Here is a 22,541-nt window from a genome sequence, read left to right on the forward strand (position 1 = left end):
CATTGATGTTTCCCATTGTCTGACAAAGGACACTTGTCTCTTTCAGTGCCGAGGGTAAACAGTCTCACAAAAACCTGCCGAGCACCTGCTGGTATGCTTTTTATGCTGTGTGGCACTAATCTTATTTGTTTGTCACTGTTTAAAGCATCTCAGAAGAGGAATAGTTATCTCACAGACTTTTCTGTCTCATTTATCACTCACGACTGTCTCTAAGGGCTTCACACTGACTAATTAATTTAACTTCACAAACTCTTGCAAGATAAGGGATGGCATTTCATTGAGGCACAGAGAGATGAAGGTCAAAAGTTTCTCCAAACTTGGAAGTGCTGTACTGAGATGCTCTCAGCATGGTGTTTAGAACAATACAGCTTTTTATGTTCAAATTACAAATTGCTATTTGTCTCAGTTGGAATAAATAGTGCTCAGCATTTCTGTCAATCACAGTCTAAGTTCAGGACAGACATCCATAAAATAGGAGATGAATAGTTGTGAAAATATGCTGTCTATAATTGCCTCAGTTAGTGAGAGGACGGCAAAAAATTTTTGACAGATGCAAGGCTATATGGCACGCTATAATCTGAGACAGCATTTAATGTTCAGGATGTTTTCTTCTGCAGCAGCTCTTCTGTGTCATTTTCAGAGATCACCTCCAAGCTCGAGAGTGGTCTGTCTTGATGAGCAGGAAAGTATGGAAAAGGATGGTGTTAGGAATGCCAAAGCCCAGCATGAGTTGAATCTGATTGCAGTTCTGAAGGGCAACAAGAAACATTTCCAGATTCCTTATCCAATTCTATTCTGTCTCTATCAGCTCAGTCTTCAAGACGTATTTCAGTTGTCATTCCCTTTTCCACAGACCTTACCAGTCAGTATAATTCCTTGCTCCATCCTCTTTCCCTGGACTGTCTTTCCCCTTCCTAGTAGCTGTATCCCAGATTAGCTTCCTTCACTTTGGTTCTGACTTCATTCCCATTGCCTCTTCCTGTGCCCATGCCCCACTTGTTTTACTGAGCAAAACTAAATGGTTTTACCAGGCTGAAGTGCTCCATCTGAAACTTTTTGTAGAGAAATAAGAGAAGCCTGAAGCAGAAAGCACAGAAAATGCAGCTCACATGGTAGAAGTTTTGTCGGTGCTTTAAGCAATGGAAAATATGATTTTATGAAGTGTTAAGCAACCTTAGGGACAGACCCACTTACATGCAATAGCATATTTTTGAAATGTCCAGGATTCCCAAATACTGTCCCAAACAGAATCATAGGTGATGTCAACTATAGCACAGAACAGCTTATATTTAAAAAAGGATTTTTCTTCAGGAAATGAAAAAAAATACTTAAACATTGTTTATAATTACACTTCCCTAGTCTTAATGACTAAAGTATTGAAAAACAAAATTTGTAAACAAATACTGCCCAAAAATTAACATAGAGTGACACTAAGCAGTAGAATCCCATTGCATCAGTGCATAGTTGCCGGAGGCCAATATTTGGAGCTCATATCTGCAACTGTAGAGTTGCATTAATAGTCTACCCTAAAAGAATATAAACTGCTCTATTAAAATTTTTCCAGAAAAATAGTGAAACAACAATATTTTTTTAATTAGTTGACAGTAAATTTATAGTTTAAATTATTTCCATGGTACAGTTCACATATATAAACATTTACAAGTAAAGAAAACCTGCAAAATACCATTTTGGGGATATTGCTCAGTAGCTGACAAGGATGAAGTCAACTGAAATGTATTTTTAACCAGAAGATAAATCCTGTTTGAAAGCTTTGTAAAGGAACCTTATAAATTCTGACAAAAAGTATGAATTTATTTTATTCTCTAGACCTCGGTTTGGCTTCTGACCATTGGAAAACTGGTGTAAATCTGGAATACCTCCTTTGAAACCAGCTAAGACTTTCAGAATTTATACTTCCATATCCAAGCAAAGAATTTATCCCATGGGCTCAAAGCCAGCTCTCTTGAGCAGGAGACTAAGTCTGGCTGCACAGGGGAGAAGCTGTGGCAGCTGGCCAGCCTCTCTCCCAGGAAGATGTGTTAGGCTCATCACCAGATCCCTTTGGGCATTCAGCATCATGGGAAATAGCCAGACTCCATTCTGAGTGGCAACTGTTTTAGAGAGCCATCTGAAATCACTCTTAGGAGGCTCAGAGGAGATGGCCACCGCCTAAAAGTCCCTGACTAGTTTCTTGGCCTCTTGTTTCAGGGCTGCTATGACTTGCTCTCAGTCCTCATTCTTTTTGTAACATAATTTATGACCACAAGCAGTGCAGCAGGAAAGGGAAAAGATGACAAATACGTTAAACATAACCATATACTTGAAAATCTAAATATCAGACTATTCCCTAGCTATGTGATTACAGGCAGCTTCAAAGCAAAAAGGCACATTTTCAGTAAATACATTTTATTTTGTATACACTACCTTTGCTTGAAGGACAGTCTGCAGGAGCACAGCAAACTGATTTTAAACAGACATCAACTAGAGTTTGTGGCTCGTCACTTGGGAGTTCCCATGAGACATACAGAGTCATCATATGGGAAAGAATAAAAATACAAACATAAATGTTGCATGTCTTCAGAATTCTCTTCTTTCCCTCCCAAGACCCTGAGGGATGGTCCACCCAGTCGTGCTCCAATGTAATGCAGAAGGGCCATCCTCTGACACATTCCCACTTCCTAGCTCTTAAACTCAAGTGAAATTACTGTTGGAAAAAACATCAGGAGGAAATACTTCTGCTTCATATTGTCAGTACCATAAAGGGAAGTGGAATGGTTGCGCTGGATGGCTGATTTAATAGATATAGCTGTTAATACCCTTAAGACCTTCCTGCCCCACTGCTGCTGTCTCCTCTTCTGGGAACTGTTCTAAGGTGTTGTAAATGTCTCCTCCTTCGGCCTGTGCTCTGAAGTGGATCCCAAGCTCCTGTCTCTGGTCTTCCTCCACACTGCTGGAGAACAGTTTCAAAACCAGCTCATGTTCCTTTACTAGCATTATGCAGATTTAAATGAGGTGCCCACTCCTCCTTTTGAGCACCACATTGGCGTAAAGTGGATTGTCTGCATGCCAGCTCCCAGCTGGGAATTCAAACTGAACTTATCCGCCTCCTTCTTATGGCCTTATTCCTCTCCCTTTGGAAGGGAAGGGCATTCTGTGTGCTGGACACAGCACATCTGTTTTTAAAACCTCAAGTTTATTGGCCAGTCAAATCCAAAAGTTTCTGCAATCAGAAGCTTTCCATGCAATGACTTTTAGAGGAGACCCTAGTAATTAGAATCTGCAGGTCCGCTTCATACAGGATTTCTGAGAGGACAAGAAATTAGGCAACTTGAAGGTAAAGAGAAATAAATTATTTTTCTAGTCATCAGATGCCATTAATGCCTTTTTGTAAATACCTGCATTAGAGAGAACCAATGCAAAGTAAGAGTTTCCCAGAACTCTACATCTTCTAGCTCTTGGGTAGCACTTAAACAGGAAAAGACCGAGGTGTGACCAGAGCCAGCCAAAGCCTTCTTGAAGATGTGGGAAGGTGGCCACCTCAGTGATGAGGATAAAGGTAACACGCAGCTGTCTGGCGAGGAACGGGAGAAAAGGGGAAGGCCTGGCACCCAGCGCCTGGGAAGCCGTGCTGCTCAGCAGTGCAGGTGTGCCACAGCCGAGGACTGGAGGATGTCAGCAGCATCCTTAAAATGCTCAGCCTTAAAATGTTCAGATTTGTGGTCATAGCAGGCCTGTGTGTTTTTCAGAGCTCTAGCAGAGGAAATGGAAGCAGGAAAGCTATGGCTGTTTTACAGTCCCCAGCAGTTCGCTGCCATGGGTAACAGCCACCCACACTGGCTGTTCCACATGAGAACCCCCTGAAAACCAATCACTGACAAAAGCCTCCCTGAATCCAGGCAACTTTATCATTGTTTTATTATCTAAAACTTTTTTCACCCTAAATAAAAAAGCCCAAGCTTTTTTACTGAAAAAAGCCTGAAACATCTGACTTGTGTGTTCTTTTTAATAATTTTCCCTTTCTGTAGCTTGTTAGCCTGTTTCTGGGCAACAGCAGCTACTTGTTAGCTTTTTTGTTCCCCTTCTTCCTTCTTCTGTCACTGTTCTTTGTACATATTAGCGATAAAGACACCACACTCAAAGGATTTGCTGCAGTGGACGTAGTCGATTCTTTGAGGGTAAAAAGAAACATTTTATACTTCCTGTTTACAAAATAAGAGATTTCTTATTTCGCTTTTTCAAACTTCTGGCTTACATAAATAAGAAAAAAAAAGCAAAAAAGCAAAGCAAAACAAAACAAAAAAGCGAGGAAGGATACAATAAAGAGTATCTGGTAGCAAAAAGATGAGCAGAGACCAATTTTCATTTGCTTTCTAGAATAAATCCTCAGACAGCACAAAGGACAATCAGAATTGGAGCCTGAGGATTCCTCTGTGAGTAATTTAAACTCAAGTTAAATTCTCTGCAGTCTGTGGTAAACCATTTTACCTATGGCAAGTAGTTCCTAACCTACTACCTACAAAAGTACATCTGCATTTATTATCTCCAGCTAATATCAGAAAGAATGTGGCTATATTTGATGCTTGAAAGCCAAAGGAGTAACTTAAATCTGAGAAACTGTTTTCTTGGATTGTGAATGGAAAAAAAAAATCAAACTTTGTTTCTCATGTTACAAAAGCTTTCTGAGTAATTTCACGAGTTTTCATTTAACAGATGTAGGCTCACAGTAATCAAATCCGCAGCACAGGTATTGCAGTCTTTAAGCATGAAAGAACAAATGTAAGAACATACCCTGCCAGAGATGGATTTTATTAGCTGCTTTTCTGACTTGATTGCTATAGACTGAGAAAACTCCTGCACCCACCTGCACACCCCCTGCAAAAAAAGAACTCTTCCCACCACTACCACTCAGCAGCTAGCTGGGGCCATGGTTTTAAATCAGATTCAGCCAATCCTAGCCAACCTGGAATGGGAAGACAATGAAGTACGTAAGCATTAATTTAATCAAAATTGCATTATGCTCACACTTACTTTACTGAGAATTCAGAGATTCTGAGAATTAATAGATACTCAAAACTTTTTGCTACTATGCTGTTTTGCCTTTTTGGCATAATAATAGGTGTTTATTTCTTATCCCCTGTAGATTTTTTAAGTACTAAGGAGTGCTGTAGTGCAACTGCAGTGGAAGAATGCAAAGCAAGAGCTCAAGGAAAGTGAGCATGGTCAATGCATGTTTTATTCATATGAATCACGGTGTTTTTGTATGGAATTATTAAACTACAGGTTGGTGTTAATCTACAGTTTGTTAAATAAATGTAGTTGTTTATTGGAATGCCTAAGGAATGGGGTCAATACTCCCTCCACCCTTGCATAGCATGGCTCTTTGAGTGGGAACCCAGAGCACTCACAGCGCTGACACATCTCCTCTATCCCTCACCCCCATATCAGCACATGGTTCATTCTCTGCTTTTACTCCAAGGCGAAGCAGATCAGAGAGTTGTCAAACCCCTTAGGAAGCATATGCTGTAACCTTATTAATAGCATGTGAGGAAGTGTGGCTCTTATGAGCAGAGTCCCCTCAGCTGCTGTTGTAGAAGTGGGGTCTTGGCATTTTAGCTTAAATCTAAGCATTTTCAGCTTAAGGAAAGGCTGAGAGACCTTCTCCTTAGAAAAATTACTTACAAATATTTCTTCATAGAATTCTTATAGAAGTTATGGCTGTTATCAGTGGCACGATAACAGGGAAAGAACAACAGTATTTTTTCCTTCCAGTACCTAAAGGGGCCTACAGGAAAGCTGAGAAGGGACTTTTTATAAGGGCAGGTAGCAGCTGGATAGGGGTAAATGCTTTTAAACTGGATGAGGGGTAGATTTAGACTAGCTATTAGGAAGAAATTCTTGACTGTGAGGGTGGTGACACTGGAATAGGTTGCCCAGTGAGGTTGTGAATGCCCCTCCATGGAAGCATTCAAGGCCAGGCTGGGTGGGCTTTGAGCAAGCTGGTCTAGAGGGAGGAGTCCCTGCCTTTAGCAGGGGGGTTGGAACTAGATGATCTTAAAGGTTCCCTCTAACCCAAACCATTCTGTGATTCTGTGATTTTCCAACAGACAAATTTGTTGATGAGTGTTAGCATTGCAGCTGCCAGGTAATAATCAGTTGATAACCCAATGAATACAAAATTGCTAAATAGGAAATACTATGTAGAAATCACAGGTGTTCTTGTATTCAATCTTACTTTCATGTTTTTAGAATTGCAGTACCTATTCTGAAGCACAGTCCTTGATTCTGAGTGGATTCCGAGTTTTACACCTAGATTTAGCTCTTCTGAAAAGTCAAAGAATATTTTTTTTTGATACACTCAAAATGTGCAGTTCACATAGAAAATCACAATTTGAAGAGTGACTGTTATCAAGATGTGCTCAAAACCAGTTGGCATTCCTAAGAACGATGGAGCAAAGTGGAAATGTGCTGCAAAGGGAGAGGACGCAAGCAGAAGTACTTCAAACAGTAAGTAAGACCCAGACTGGAGTACAGTGCTGCAAGAATTAAGTGTGCTTACTGTTTCTTTGAAGTCTAAATTATTGTTACTATTGTGTTACTTAAAGCCTCTTAATATTTAAAATGTACTTGTTCTAAAGAAGCATTTCAGAGCTTCCTGTGTTGCTGGCTGCTTCATGTAAACATTCTAGATCTGCTGTATGGACAATTTCGGTTTGCAATTATAATTGTATGACAGAAACACATATCATTGGATTATGAATTAAAATTGCATTAAAAATTAAAAAGTTGAAAGGGCGGTATCTACTGCCTAAGAAACCACAAAACAGCAAAGCAGTGATTAAAACAACGATTGATCATGTGTAACTCTGAAAATCTAATTCCGAAAGATTTTTTTTAAAAAGCAATGAGCACACAGTCAGTGGAATTCGTTCTCTGGCAGCTCAGAGTGATTTCTAGTGATCAGTCACAACGATGGAAGCCTACCCAGAGAACCTACTGCCAGTATTCTTCCCAAACTTGTATACAGTAGTTTACCTACTAACTGCAGAGAACACTGTGAAGTTGTGTCAAGCTATACCAATGCTCTGTTTTCTACTACCCTTTTTCATATTCTATTTTAGTTTAATTTCAAGATACTCAGTAAACAAATGTCTCTATGTCATCTCTCACATTTCACTGAAGCTATAAATTAACTCTCAAGCTAAATGTAAGGATGTAACAGGGAATTTTCCAAAGTTTGTTTGTTTTAACAATGAAACTACTTAAGCAAAGAATTCCTTGATTAAAGATTCTTTGCATTTTTGTTTAGGCAAGTGTTGGGGATTCCTATTTGGGGGATCCTTTAAGAATACTCTGCTGGTTAAGCATCTTTCTGCACAGAAATGCAGAGAAGCACCTTCTGAATATTAGCTGTGGACTGCATTACTTTCACTAGTTCTGATTAATGTGCTATTGCATCCTGGTAAGATTTATGAACTGTGGAGGATATGTGAATGCTGTCTCTTCATGTCAAAGAAAGAGTGTGAAGAATTTAAATAAACATAGCATTTAGATGGTCTGCTTTTGTCAGATCCTGACTATGTCTGACTTTCTAAAGCCTGCTTCTGTTTGCATGGTTTAAAGTGTCTTTGGAGCTTGCAATTTCTAGACACTAGTTATATTAGCCAAGAGCAACCAAGCTATTGTTTCAACAAGCAATGAAATCTTATGCTAAACGAGCTGGCTATATTTGCATCAGCTGTCAGATAATGGCATAAGGTTTTATGGATGTTTTTAAAAGACATACTTCTTGTAGTCTCAAGAGAGTTGCTGTAAAACATGAGCAAAGCAGGAAAAAAAAGGTTGAGAAAAAGGTTGAAAAGAAATAAGGAAAATAGCTGTATCCATGTCTCTTATTTTGTAATGAAAATGTTAATGGTTATAAATAAATTATGGATTTGATATTACTTCCAAGATTGCTTTCAATTTGGAAATTCTGGATTAAACTTTTTTACTTTTTGCTGGTGGTGGTGGAGTTTGCCCTTTAAGTTATCTACACTGCTGTCTCCAGTAATTACAGTCAAAACTACTCTTAACCACAGAAAACAAAGTTCATTCAATGGCAAGGAATGATTCTAATAATTGTTTTTAATGGTTTTAGGTGACAGAATGTTATATTTCTACTGGTTTTGAATTAATACAAATAATAATGTGCTATTAATTAGAAGCAACCCATAAGAATCCCTAATTAAATATGGAATTTGATTTTTATTACTACTATTAAAAAACGCCTGCTTTCCGTTGCTTTCTTGTTCAATCTGGTACCATAATCTTTTCATTTAGACCTACCTTATGTTATGAAGGCTTTACGCTAAATCAACTTACGTGCGATTATGAAATGAAAGATGCTTCCTTTTACAAATCATTGTAAAAAATAGAGCAATAAGAAAAAAAAGTGCTTATTTCTGTAATAATTATAAATTATTCTATGAGTTGAAAGCCACTGGATATTGAGGATATTTTGATAGTCTTAAAAAAAATTATTCAGCTTTTTGTTAATTTTGTGGAAATTCTTATGTCAATGGGATTACAGTTGTCCAACTAGCTTTGCACAGTTTTAAAGGTCAAATTGGACGAGGCTTTGAGTATCATGGTATAGTGGGAGATTTCCTTTCTCATGGTAGGGTGGTTAGAATAATACAATCTTCTAAGGTCCCTTCCAACCCAAACCATTAAATGATTCTACGATTCTATGAGTTCTAGGCATGTTTGACAGAATGGAATAATTCCTGTTGTCTTTTCTGTGATGTGTTTAACAAAAACTTATATGTCACTTGTATCATATGTATGAGTGGTACCTGCTGGTTCAGAAGTAGATAAAAACTGTTATTCTTGATAAAAATTGATAAACCTGAGTTATTGCACTCAACACAAACTTGCTATATGTTAATTTTCTCTAATCAACGGTGCATTAATAATCCTCAAAAGCCTTCATTGAAAGCGTGGCTCTTTTTTTATTATTTAAAAAAAAAAAAGATAGTGTTGAGAGGAAGGATGCAGAATTCTCAGTAGCTTCAGCAGAGCTGGGTATTTAGGCAGAGTGAGCAGTCCAGTCTCTGGTCGTGCTCACACTGTTGGGACCAGCTCTGGAGTAGTGGAATCCAAAATAGTTCTGCCAAAAAGAGGGCGGTTTCCTCTCCTGTCTGTCTCGTATTATGTTCTCATTTTGTCTGTGAATCACCAGAGATCCTTTGTGATGCATTTGTGGTGTATTTATATATCCAGCACTCACCTGTTAAACAAAAGGTGATATACAAGGTGCTGCTCAATCTGATAGCTGTTACTACACCATAACCAGAAGAGATTACTTGCAAGTTTATTTCAGATATACCCAGGCCTGCCATGAAATACTATATTTGCATGTTTCATGCATGGACTGCAGAATAGTGGCAAACAGTAGCATGAGCTAAAAGAATGCTGGCTTTTGCGTAAGTCTTTTGTTCAAGTATTGGATTTCCACCTGGCTGCTCTTAACAGGTTTGTGATCAAGTGAATCCACATACAGAATTGGTTAGGCTTCTATTCAAAATGTACAGAGTATCCAGAAAGACTCATTTAAACCGTGATGGCAAACCTGCACAAGGAGAAATTTGCCTGTCAGGCTGGGGCCAGTGACTGTGCTCAGTACTAAAACCTGCAGGTTGTTTTTCTTTGAGGAAACACTTGCCAGACTAATGAGAAAAAAAATCCGCATTTCTCCTTCAAATGCTTCTTCTGTGATGCCATGAGATGCATCTATGGAAGCAAACAATGAAATGAATCAAAACTATGTCATTCTGTATTTTAGAAACTATCTCACAGAAGTAAGGACAGATCTTGCCCTTAATAAGTAAATCAGTTTGAAGAACAAGACTCTGTGGTGGACTTCCCAAACCCCACAGCCAAAATAACAACTGCTGAAAATACTACTTCAGAGAGCTCTCACAGAATGTCTATAAAGACGCTTACATAACTCTAATGATTCAAAAGACAGCCAGAACATGAATGTTATATGACAGGGATCGTAACTCTGACCTTGTGTGGTGACGTATGAGACAAAGTTTTGAACAGTTTCTGAATTTTGAACTCTGAAAAATCCTCACTTATATTAAATATTGGAACCATTGTGGCAGAGTGAGGGAAAAAAGGTATATTGTTCTTTCGTGAATATGTAATTGTAATAATCTATCAGAGTTAACAGATATTCCAAAAATTATAATGAAAGACAACTGCAGCATACTCGCTGTAGCGCCTTGCATTCAGGATTTCCTAAGTCACTGACAGAGGTTCTCCCATTCAGGTTTAGATGGTAAAACTTAATCGAAAGTGCCTCTCTCCTCTGAGGTGATGCGATCTTCCAACCAAAACTACACAATAGTGTTTTATTTGTCAAATGTTCAAAAGGAAGGGAAAAAGCACTTACAATATTAAGGCAAATACTAGGTGGTTTTTTATTTTTTCTCTAGGAGAATTCTAAGTGGTGCCAGACTTCAACACAGCTGTTAATCAGCTGTGCATTTAATCCTGGGCATTGCATGAAAAGCCTGCGAGTGAGCAGATTTGGAAGAAAAGTCTTTTATGGAAACATATTACCATGTGTTAATATGATGTTAATATGGTAGAATCTTAGAATCATAGAATGGCTTGGGTTGGAAGGGACCCCAAGAATCATCAAGTTCCAACCCCTGCCACAGGTAGCACCGCCAACCTCCAGATCTGGCACTACACCAGGCTGCCCAGGGCCCCATCCAGCCTGGCCTTCCTCGAACATCTCCAGGGACAGAGCGTCCCCAGTCTCTCTGAGCAGCCTGTTCCAGCACCTCACCTTCTGTGTAAAGACTTTCCCCAATATCCAATCTAAACCTTCCCTCCTTGAGCTTAAAACCATTCCCCCTTGGCCTACCACTGTCTATCTGTGTAAAAAGTTGATTCCTCTCTTGTTTACAATCCCCTTTTAAATACTGTAAGGCTGCAATGAGGTCTTCTCGCTTCCTTCTCTTCTCCAGGCTGGGCTTGTTCTGCCCAGCCCAACTCCCTCAGCCTGTCTTTGTAGCAGAGCTGCTCCAGCCCTCTGCTCATCTCAGTGCCCTCCTCTGGACCCTCTCCAACAGCTCCACTTCCTGTGCTGAGGGCCCCAGACCTGGATGCAGTGCTGCAGATGGGGCCTCATGAGGGCAGAGTAGAGGGGGACGATCGCATCCCTGTCCCTGCTGGCCACCCCTCTCCTGATGGAGCCCAGGATACCATTTCCTTTCTGAACTGTAAGTGCACGCTGCTTGCTCATGTTAAGTTTTTCATCCACCAGGACCCCCAGGTCCTTCTCTGCAGGGCTGCTCTCAAGGGGTTCTTCTCCCAGTCTGTGTATATACCTGGGTTTACTCCAACCCAAATGCAAAACCTTGCACTTTGTTATGTAGAACCTCATTAGGTTCACATGGGCCCACTTTCTGAGTTTGTCGAGGTTCTTCTGGATGGCAATATAATATAGTTTCTGATAATATCTTAGCATTTTTTAGTTTGGTTTGTTTTTTAATCAAAATTATATTTTAAATCCACTCCACTTGAATATATTTCTTTATATCCTCATGCATACAAAGGGTATGTTACTTCAACCTCAGGAAGACCTAATGTTTCCGCCAGGACTGGAGAGAAGGCGCTATTTTCAGTCTTTGTATTTGGGTGAATTTTATCATGAAATAACGCTTAAAATTTTATAGTGTAGCTGGGCTGTATATTCAGTGTTCAGACTTCAAGCTATAGTAAGTTCATGACAATAGCTTATCTTCTGTATTAACGTTTACAAAGAGAGACAGTCTCTCAACATACCTGTATCCCAGTAGCAATGACCTATCTGATGCCCTCTGCCATTCGTAGGAATGGGCATTAGAAATTACCTTCTGTCACGAAGTAGACACAGATGAAATCAATTAATTACTGCTTGCCTGCTTTGACAGTGATCATCAACACAATGTAGCTATGCAATACTAATCTCTAGAAACCATCTGGAACCATTAAGACAAACTATATCTCCTTGCCCAAGGGAGGCAAAAGTTTTGGAAGCCTTTGAGACCCACAGCCTTTCTCAGAGTTGCATACTGTCACCAACTGACCAAAAAAAGGCAAAAGCCAGAATGAGGTCTCCAGCAGAACTTTCACCACTTATCCACATTATGACGAGCATAATGGGATTTTGTGGCAGAGTGTCACTATTTAACTTAGTTGTAGATGAAAACAAACAATGATTTTGAAAGTAATAACAACTCCAGGATCAGCAGAAGAAACAAAGAGCTGGCTAAAACCTAGGTGGACATAAGAGAACCAAAAATGTGTTGAAGATCACCAGATGGTGATCTGTGAAAGCTGTTTGTTTTAACTCCAGCTTTGACTTGTAGATGTGATTTAGTATTACATTTTCTGATTAAATCTCAGAGTTTCTTAGGATCCAAATTGGATTTCATATGGCAGAGACTGTAGCCATGATCCATCCCATCTAAATCCTGGCATCCAGGTCTCTCCAAATGAGAAGAATGCATGTCTATTCAAGTCTACTCAGAATTCCAGTCTTACTGCACTGCTTTGAAGGGTTTTAGCTTATAGTAGCCCAGTTTTAATTTTTTCCTTCCTCTCATGTGTTCCCATCACGATAACTTACCTTCTCTAAATTCACACCTCTGTGTCAGGAGAGCTTGAAATAAAGTGGCAACATGATAATTTAGTACCTGTCTCAACATCCTAGTTTTGATTTCTCCAGGTCCTGTGTCACTGGTATGGAAATGCCTAGGCTTAGGTCAGTAACTGCACAGTGTACTCTGTATCAGTGTATTGATACAAAAACTAATGAAGTTTTTCTTCACAGTACGGCTTTTGTATCTCTTTCAAACACTGTAACATGAGATCTAGCAGTATTTTATACTATAGTATTTTTAAGGCATTTTTTCATGTACAGAGCTTAGAATTGGAGTAGTTTATGGGATCTACCTCAAGAGCATGCAAAAGTGCATTAGGATAACTTCTCAGCAAAGAGTTTAAACCACCAGCTCCTTCTGGATTTACATATCTGCACCATGCATGTTAGGCCCTGATGCACGGACAACAAACTTGATGGCCCTTCTTAAAACTGGGAAAATCTAAAGGAAGATTTGTTTTTACCTGAAAAACTTAATACAAGAGACCTGGAAACTGTATTGTCATCTTAACAATGACCTTCTGCTTAAAAAGAGTATATTTTGTTACGGATCCTCATTTCCTTGGCTGCTTCTACAATATCACTCTCTTGAAACAGGAATGTTCTGTCTCTCAGAAGAGATGTACGACCTGTTTTATTCTGCAAAATCGGATGAGTCTTTCTTAGCTAAAGATTTCTTGTTTAAGTCTACATTGAATTGAGTGCTTTGAACACACAGATAACATGAAGTATGTGTTCAAGTCAGGCCATTGGGACCAAAGCAACCATGGAAAACTTAAAACTCCAGTTACTGTGTTTGAAATACGCAGCCCTGAAAAAGGGGAAAGACCTCTCCATATTTGTCTTTGAGAATTATAAACAGCAACAGAGATGTAACAAAAGCAAGTGAACCCTTATGAACCCTATTTAGCTGATTCATCTTTTCCTGGAAGCAGATACATGTGGCTTTATGAGATACAGTTGTGGCTGCTTGGTAGTGGGCTAATGCTCGGTGTGCACTGTTATTGCTGGTTTTTATTATTTGAATAAATATGTGAAAAAGAGTAAGACCATTTAGAAAGGGATTGGAAAATACAGAAAATCATACAGGGGAAGGTAAAATCTCCCACCTCAGGCTTAGTTTTCATTTATTTCATTGTAAGTGTGGTGTCATTTAAAAAAAAATAAAAAGCTTGATATTTTATCTAAAAGTATTTAAAAGAGAAGGAGTGTGTGTAAACCAGGAACTTGCCATAACAGATGATGCGCATGGAGTGCCTAGCTTCTGGCTGGAACTGGTCCACAGCTGGCAAGTTCACACTGCCAGTAGTGAAGATCTTCAGCTCCTTCTAAACCTGCCTTTAGGAATTACTCATGCACACACCTTATGATGATTAGTATAAGCAAAAGCTCTTACAGTACCTACTTGTCTTTCTCACACTGAATCTGAGCTCAATGGGACTTCTGCCCGAATGAGGTAAGGCTGCTCTGACAGATTAAGAACAGGTACTGGCTGCCACCTCTTTTTAAATTGCAAGTTCATCTCTTTGATGTTTGTAAGTTCAAAGAAAATGTTGCAGGGGATGGAAGTCAGGAAAGAGAGAATATCATTCATTTCAGGACCCAGTTGGTTTTCAGACTGCTTCTTGCTCTTACCCTACTACCCACACGATTCTTCTCTCTTCTTTATGTATTATCATTAAACCTGTATTGGTTTAAAGGTCTTAGATGGAAAATGTATTTTTATCTCTTAAACTGGACTCCTAATTTGGAGCTGATGTTATCCTGTGTTTCCATGTAATTGATTAATGAGTATCAAAATTCCTTTTCTTTTAATCAAGATATGTAGAGGCAATTACTGTCTTTAAAGACATAACAGTAGCGAACTGTTTGCTCATAATTACAGTTATGTTTGTCAGAATCTGAAAGGAAATGGTATACAGCCTCTGCTGTCTTTGCTGTTAAAGCTATTACTTCAAGTTTGTAATATTCTATATATTTCTTTGAGAACTCTCTAAATTTCTTTGAAAAAAAAAGATATTTAAGGCTGATAAGACTTCAAACTGCTTGCAAATCTAATGCAGCATTGGATTATCTCTTTTGTCTCTGTTTTGCTGATTGGAAAGAATTGTTTTTCCCCTAATGTCATGGAGAGATCTGCAAAACTGCCTGAACAAATGAACCAGTAACCTCAACCTGTATGTTTACAAGAAAACAATATGAAAAGAAAAATTACTGTGTGTGCATGCAGAAACATAGGAAAAGAAAGATTTTTTTTGCCGGTTACTGTTTGTGACATTTTTGAATCACTAATACTCAGAGACCAAAAGGAAAAATGTTGCCTCACAAATAAAAGCAATTTAAATGCCAAATCCTAATTGGAAAAAAACTGTGCCCTCCAGAATGGATGGCTGACCTTTGTAGAAGCCATGGTGCAGTAAATGGACAGGAGGAGAGCAGGAACTGGAGCAGGTTGGAGGAAACATGCTTAACACAGTCGCGATGTCTCTGTGATTTCCTGTGATTGCCAGCCCCAGAGGGTAGTGGAAGCCATGTAATTCCCTTGTGCTGGTAGAGTAATGTAGCAGCACGAGCTGCTCCAAAATGGGAGATGAATGATGTGCTGTCTCCAAGTGTGAATGTTTCAGATTCTCAAACAGTAATAGTAAATTAAATGGAGCATCTGTCTAAGCTGCAGCATAGCACACAGAAAACAGCTGTGTGGCTGTGTGCCCTGCCATACTATTTGATATCAAGCCAGCTTACTAGCGTAGCCATAGGTTTACGGGACTTGTCAGCACTTACAAATCTTGACTTCCTTAGTTGCTGGTTTTGTCTGCATTGGCCTGCCTCACTTTCTCTACCATTTCAAGCCACACTGGAGTTCTGTTTCTCAGTTACTGGATCATAAAATGTGTTTTAGAAACTTGAACCTCAGTTCTGTTGATCTCTTTGTGAGAAGTTATGCTACACGTTGCAGGCAGTTCTGCATTGCAGGTAGGGTGATGCTTGCTGCTCCAAGGTTTGTCCAGGGAGAGTACAAAGAGCACAATATAACTGGGACATAACTTCAAGTCTTAAAGTCCTAGAGAGCAAGGACTGAAGCCTTTATTCAATGCCCAGGAGCATCATAAAAGAAAAGTTTATTCCTAAGCCAAAAAATGGGCTGCAAGTGTAAGGGCTAAAGCACAGAGAGCATCTTCTGTGTGCACCAAGAAGTCCCATGGCTTGAGTCAGAACCTACCACAGGGAAAGTCACAGGCAGAGCTCTATGCCTATAGCTTTATGTGTTGATAAGAAGAGAAAATGCCAGGGCCTATCACTTCTGTTAATTTAGGAGGGAAGTAAAACAAGTACTATTTCTAGAATCACTACAGTAATGTAGGAAATCTGTCTTTTAAATTGACTGAAGTGTAGCCACTCAATATTGTGCAAGAGCAATTATGTGCTTTCATAAATCTGTTACAAATTGATTACTCCTAATTTAATTTTTTAATTAAATTATTTATGCTTTTTATTCAGTATTGAAAGAAGAAAGCTGAAAAATAGGTTATATTAAAGAATTCAATTAAAATCAGCCGAGTGTGTAGTTCGGAAGATTCTTGCTCTTGTTCTGGAGAAGTGGGAATTTAGTTGTTCTAATTGACAAATCCAAGAACTTTCCTAAATCTACATAAAGCTGTTTTCATTTATTGTCTATGAAAATAAACTTGCATTGATTCTTTGGTCTGAAAGCAGCAGATTAATATTTCATATTATATAGTTTATATATACCATAATTTGGACTGAGAGACTTTAATCAGTCTGCTTCAAATCATGTTCTAGCATGTCTCAAATTGAATTGAATTTGCTTTTCTTTTCAATGCTAATATGAAAAAATAGTTACATTTGCTGAACAATACATCTGAGTCCACCAGTCATGGGCACACTTTATAAAAGGCAGAAAATCTGTGGGTGGGCACTTTATTTTCTTTTTAATCTGCTATGCTCATTTCCTCCCAAAGGCATGCACACAGTAAGAGCAGTGCCCAAAGGGCAGATGAAACTTCACTTTTACCAGCAGATCTGGCTTGCAATCCCACCTGAGTTATCTTCAGCTGAACTTTGAAAAGCTGCAGTAGTCAGTTTACCAACTCATGCTGTTGGGTGATAACATAATGCTGTACCTATTAGATTCAGAAGGAGATACTAGCAGACCTTGTAGTGCTAAATAGCAGTGCATATATAAAAGTGGCTATAGTCCTAAAATATGGATGATAGAAGGGTGTTGGAAGCATTAAACTGAAAGAGGTCAAACCCTATACCAATAATGTTGATCAATATCAAATTATGACTGTTCAGTAAGAGCTGAGGTCCCACAAGTTGTGTATTTGTCTTCCCTTACAAATAGGCAAAAAGTTGTGAGCCTAAGCAAAGCCCTAAGGGGTAAATATTCCAGATATAATGCTTTAGCTATTGGAGTCAGTGATGATGTGCTGTGCCTGATTATAGAAAACCACACAGTGAAAGCTGTCTGTAAATTTTGAAACATTTAGCTTGAAATAATTAACTCAAGTGGGACACTGACTGAAAACTGCAGAGAGCTCACTGCATATATGTTCACAGAATCACAGAATCACCAAGGTTGGAAAAGACCTTCAAGACCCAACCATCCACCCACCACCAACAGTACTCACTAAACCATGTCCCTCAACACAAAATCCAGTTCTGTTCCTTGAACACCTCCAGGGTCAGTGACTCCACCACCTCCCTGTGCAGCCCATTCCAGCGCCTGGCCACTCTTTCAGAGAAGCAGTATTTCCTAACGTACAGCCTAAATCTCCCCTGGCGCAGCTTGAAGCCATTCCCTCTAGTTCTATCACTGTTACACAAGAGAAGAGGTCGACCCCCAGCTCACTACTACCTCCCTTCAGGCAGTTATAGAGAGCAATAAGGTCTCCCCTGAGCCTCCTCCAGGCTGAACAACCCCAGCTCCTTCAGCAGCTCCTCATAAGGCCTCTGTGTCTGTTATGAATAAGGTAATTAAATACTTACTAATTTTACAGTATGCCAACTGTATGCATCTTGCACTGGAAACATGCCTCCTTCAATTTTTCTTTTGTAGTGAATTTCTGTCACAAATCATTTCATTCGGCATTTAAAGTATTGCTCAGGATTATTTTCACCCTAAGACAATTAGTTGAACTTGAAAATATTTTTCACCTTTAATCTTTGTATAACATTGTACAGAACATTCATGTTTCTCATTTTTGTACTACCATTCATTCAAAACAGCAGGTTTATATTTGTGAAGACTTTTGTTTATCTAACTACCAGACAGCTGTACACTCCAGAAGAAATGTATGCTTTTGTATGTTATGCAACGGGAAGGCTGATGTGCACCAAAACTGCTTTTCAACTCCTGTACTTTCTCTTCTCTCAAGTTCTTTTTACAGTGTTATTTTCCATACCATCTACCTTTGTTCTCTTGGTCTTCCACCTTTTAAATTTGAAGCACCCTCGCCCTGATGTGACCAATTCACAAACAGCAGTAACTAGATTCACCTCTGTTGTCAGGTGTTCCTGATTTAAAAAAAAATACTTGTAAATTATTACATCTATGTTGCATTAAATATGCTTGTCACAGGTTGTTTTTTTTCCCTTAACTTGTTTTAATTGCAGCTTAAACTCAGTTCTGGTGAAAATTTAACGCTATAGGGAAGCAGGCTTGATATTTTTCATCAGATTGCAGTTAAATTACATTTTTATCCAGAAGTAGTATACTTCTGGATAAAATAATAATATAAATATAAAAAATAAATATAAATATAAAAAATAAATTTATAATATAAATATAAAAAATAAAAATAAAAAATAAAATAATATGAGTTATTTCCTTAAAAACAAGGATTATGCTGTTTGCAGACCTGAAGAACACATGAAGAATCACTTAAGGAGACATCCATACAGCACTTCAGCAAACTAAGTAAGCCACACTTGGTTTCTGACTTGCAGATGCAGATACTCATTTGAAAATGAACTTCTGGGCATTGATGCAGACAGACAGCACTACAGAACAGATGCTGCACATAGAAAACACAGAAATAACCTGTTCAACTACAGTATCGCTTTTATTTACGTGGTTTTGAATTTACATAGAAGAGTCAATAATATGTAGTTATGCAAAGTTTTTATGCAAAGTGGAATGGACAGCATAATTCTAGAAAAGTCTTCCTATGGAGACCACCTGACTTTTCATTGGGTATGAAGAATTCACTTGTACCACTGAGCACATCTGAATGATCGTTCTTTAAATGCTCAGCAGCTGGACAGTTACAAAGACAGATACAAAGCTGGACTGCTTTGTATGTTAACATCCACCTGGAGATTTTAGAACTCCTATACCACTGTTTCCCTGGAGATGCTGAAAAATATTATCTAAGCAGGAAAAGAGTAATTTATTATATCATCCAAGATTTTCAGATCTCTGGCAGTCAAGCAGGAGATGTCACACGGTAAGTCTCATGATGCTAAAATAAAAACAGGGGCATGCACTGAAGTTGCACCGTGAGTTCAGCATATCGTAAGAGCCTCGGACACACTATGCAGTGTCTCCATCTCTGCCTTTCACCTGAGATCTCCAGGAGAACTACCTGCATGCCTAAAGCACGATGCGTCATTCGTCGCAGGGAGCTGGGTGAGTGGATGCCCTTCATTTGGACACCATATCATGCAGTGACTTGAATGAGTTAAACTTCACTGAAAAGCCACCAAAAAAACAAAACTGAGAAGTAGTGAGGGTTAGTCACACTGTGCAGGTGAAGTGCATGTTACAATTATGTGGCCTCCCTGCAAGCACTGAGCCTTGAAGAAGTTCAGCTTTGACCCATAGTGTGGAGATAAAGCTCATTTTGTATGGGAAGTTATTTTTGGTCTAGGTTTACAGTGCCACTATGTGTGTTATGTAAAATAGATGCCTAGGTAAAAAGACTCAAAATTTCTAGAAGTCCAAATATCAGTACTAGTCTGCTGCCAGTCAGTGACTTAAACTTGGATAACCTCAGAAGGCTCAACAGAAATACTGTCTCAGAATTGAACACCAGCAATTATTAAGGACAGAAACAAGATCTGCTCCATAGCATGCAAAATAGTGTAAGTTATCAGAAATATGCTAATGCTTTTGACAAATGAAGTTTCAGACTTCCAGCAGTTCAAAATTATTAGGATAAAAAGTCATCTTTTTACCCTTGCCTCCCATTCCTGTGAATGTGATGGCACTGAATATTCAACATGTTTGTATCAGAAAATTAGTGATTATGAAAAACATTATTGGTCAGCTGGCATGTAATTAATCAATTATTTTGTTTTGTTCTACTTTAAATTGTAAATGCAAACTCTTGAAAGCAGGTTTTAGGCAAGTAGATTTGGATGGAAAAGATTATAAACTCAGTTTTTTCCCAATACTTTTATTACTGTATTCTTTTTGAACACTACCTTGTATTACGTGCACCATTTTCCTACTGCAGCAATGACGAGAAAATAGCACGCAGCTGCTCATATATATGTTCATGTGAATTTTTAAAGTTTTTTTTCCTTTTTCATTTCTCCCTGTTTCCCCTTCTGCATAAATGCCAGTGAATAAGATTGTTAGGATTAGTACTTTTTTTTTTCACTTTGTATTGTGCTTTATAGTGGATATTGAATAGAGGTAAGATATGCGACACACATACAACAGCAAAACAAACTTGACGTTTGTAAGTCCAACTGCACAAAAAATTCTGAAGATTATTTGTTAATTATTGTCTGCTGATAGCAGGTGAAACAAAATGAGGCAAGACCAAGAGTACAAAAGGAAGATCTGCCTGTAAAGTTGAATTCCCAGAGCAAACAGGCAGATCTGTTTTTCAGGTGGAAAGTTGCTGTACAATTTTTCTAACTTACAGAGAGATGCTGTTTCATAATATCTAAAATACATAAGTCGCATTCCGCTCTTGGCTTTTGGGATAGGAAATATACAATTACAGCATGCAGTTTAGCAAGCCTGCATCATAGGCTTTGCAGGATTGATAGTGGCCGGCCCAAATTAGAGAAATCCACACCAAGCTCTGCTTTACATCACAGAAACCAATACGGAGCTCCCTCCTCCAGAGCAGAAGTCTAAAGAGCTGACAGTCACCTTTACCCTGCTGTCTGTCACAGTGAGGCTGTGGACCATATTCCTTTGCAGAACCATTACCAGTAGTGCCTTGCCTGGTGCTCACAGGACATTTCATTTCAAATTAAGCAGCATAGATTTTAATGTTCAACTTCAAAGGTGTTTGTAGATATAAACATTAATACATTCATTAATGGAAATCTTAGTATAGTACAAACACAATTAGGTTAAAGCCAGTTTATGTTTAATGACATAGCAGTTATCGAAGCTCAATTACTCTAATTAGAATTTTATTCAGTTAAGGCAAAGAAAGTGTTTGCTCAGCACTCTATTGGATGAGTCCCAAAGACAAACGGTGGTGTAAGTTGTGTTTAGTAACTGAGTTTCTTATTTGTACTTCCTCAGAAAAGAAATGAAATGCTATTTATCTGCCTTTAATGAAGTACCTCAATAATTTTTGCACAGTAGCAGCAAAACAACTCCATTATAGCAGTTTGTGAAATTAACTGACTTGTGGCTATCTCTTGAACTTGGTGATGTGCTTCTTCCATCCCTCTTCAGTCTTTGAGATGTTTCTTACTACAAACTGACTTATAGTTTATTCCCATACTTGAAACCACAGACTTGTAGTGCCAGAGTTTCTGTTGAAAACTTAGTATTTTTGTAGCAATTTATTCAGTGTCAGACTTTTTTTTTAATACTGAATGCAAGAGGGTACCATTTATTGTAGTAAAATTCATGATCAGCCTTGCCACGGTCCTTGGTGAGGTTATGGAGCAAATCTCTGTAAAAGCCATTTCTGAGCACATGAAAGACAAGAAAGTGATTGTGAGCAGCCAGCAGGAATTTAAAATGGACACATGATGCCTGACCAGCCTCACTGCTCTCTTGGATGTACTGTGCTGTAGAAAAGAGAGAGACAATGGATGTTGTATACTTTGATTTTTAGAACAGCCTTTGGCCCAGTCTGCCATAGTCTCCTCATCACCAAATTAGTAAGCAGATAAGGTGGGCGAATGTCATGAACAATTGCCTGAACTGCCCATGGTATGAAGCACACTTGCTGCAAGTTTCTGACCCATACTGGGCTGAAGAGAATGTTCATCGTGCTGGAGGGCATGGCTGCTACTCGGGGCACCTTGGGCAGGCTGAGAAAATGGGCTGAGCAGAACTTCATGAAGTACTACAAGAGAAAGTGAGAGTTCACACATACACAAAGGGCTCCCATGCATCAGTGCAAGCAGTAAGCATGCTGATATGCAGAAAAGTGGTTAAATAGTCCAGCAGGTTTCCCAGTGGGGTTACAGAATTCACTGAGCTAATCAAGACTTAGTTGGATGTGGCCCTGCACAACCTCATCTATTTAGACATAGTTAGAGCACAGGTTTGGAATGGACATCCTCTGAACTTCCCTTACATCCTAGATTTTGATTCTCATATTATTTAATATGTAGTGCACTGTGTGTGCATGAAGACTTTGAAGAATACAGCATTTTTTAAAGTTGTATTAACTTAGGTAATTATTATGCACAATTATTATGCAAGATAGCTACTGCACTGTCATTTTACCATTTTTCTATGAATTAGAAAATTCTTTTGAAAGGGATTGTTTTGTTGACTTCAGCTCCAGACTAGAATTTCTGTTTCTCACTGAAATACGGATCAGTGTGTTTCTGTGCCCTTTCTAGGCGACACAGCGACACACAAACATTACAGTTTCACAAACAA

General features: G+C 38.8%; 1 protein-coding gene and 1 long non-coding RNA gene across 6 annotated transcripts in view; one reads left to right on the top strand and one right to left on the bottom strand.

Annotated features, from left to right (window-relative positions):
* Positions 1-22,541, top strand: part of LOC125700968 (uncharacterized) — a 192,548-nt gene that overhangs the window by 161,328 nt on the left and 8,679 nt on the right. The window contains exons 9-10 of one of the 2 annotated variants that reach the window (XR_007380116.1): positions 1-5,280; positions 6,247-22,541. The exon at positions 6,247-22,541 is cut by the window's right edge and continues 8,679 nt beyond it. This is a non-coding gene — a long non-coding RNA (uncharacterized LOC125700968). The other variant, XR_007380115.1, reaches the window with a different exon arrangement.
* The window catches only part of SHISA9 (shisa family member 9), a 160,980-nt gene that overhangs the window by 104,942 nt on the left and 33,497 nt on the right, over positions 1-22,541 (bottom strand). The gene's annotated exons all lie outside the window — the stretch shown is intronic.

The sequence above is a fragment of the Lagopus muta genome, chromosome 15 (genome assembly GCF_023343835.1).
Source record: "Lagopus muta isolate bLagMut1 chromosome 15, bLagMut1 primary, whole genome shotgun sequence".
Classification (NCBI taxonomy): Eukaryota; Metazoa; Chordata; class Aves; order Galliformes; family Phasianidae; genus Lagopus; species Lagopus muta.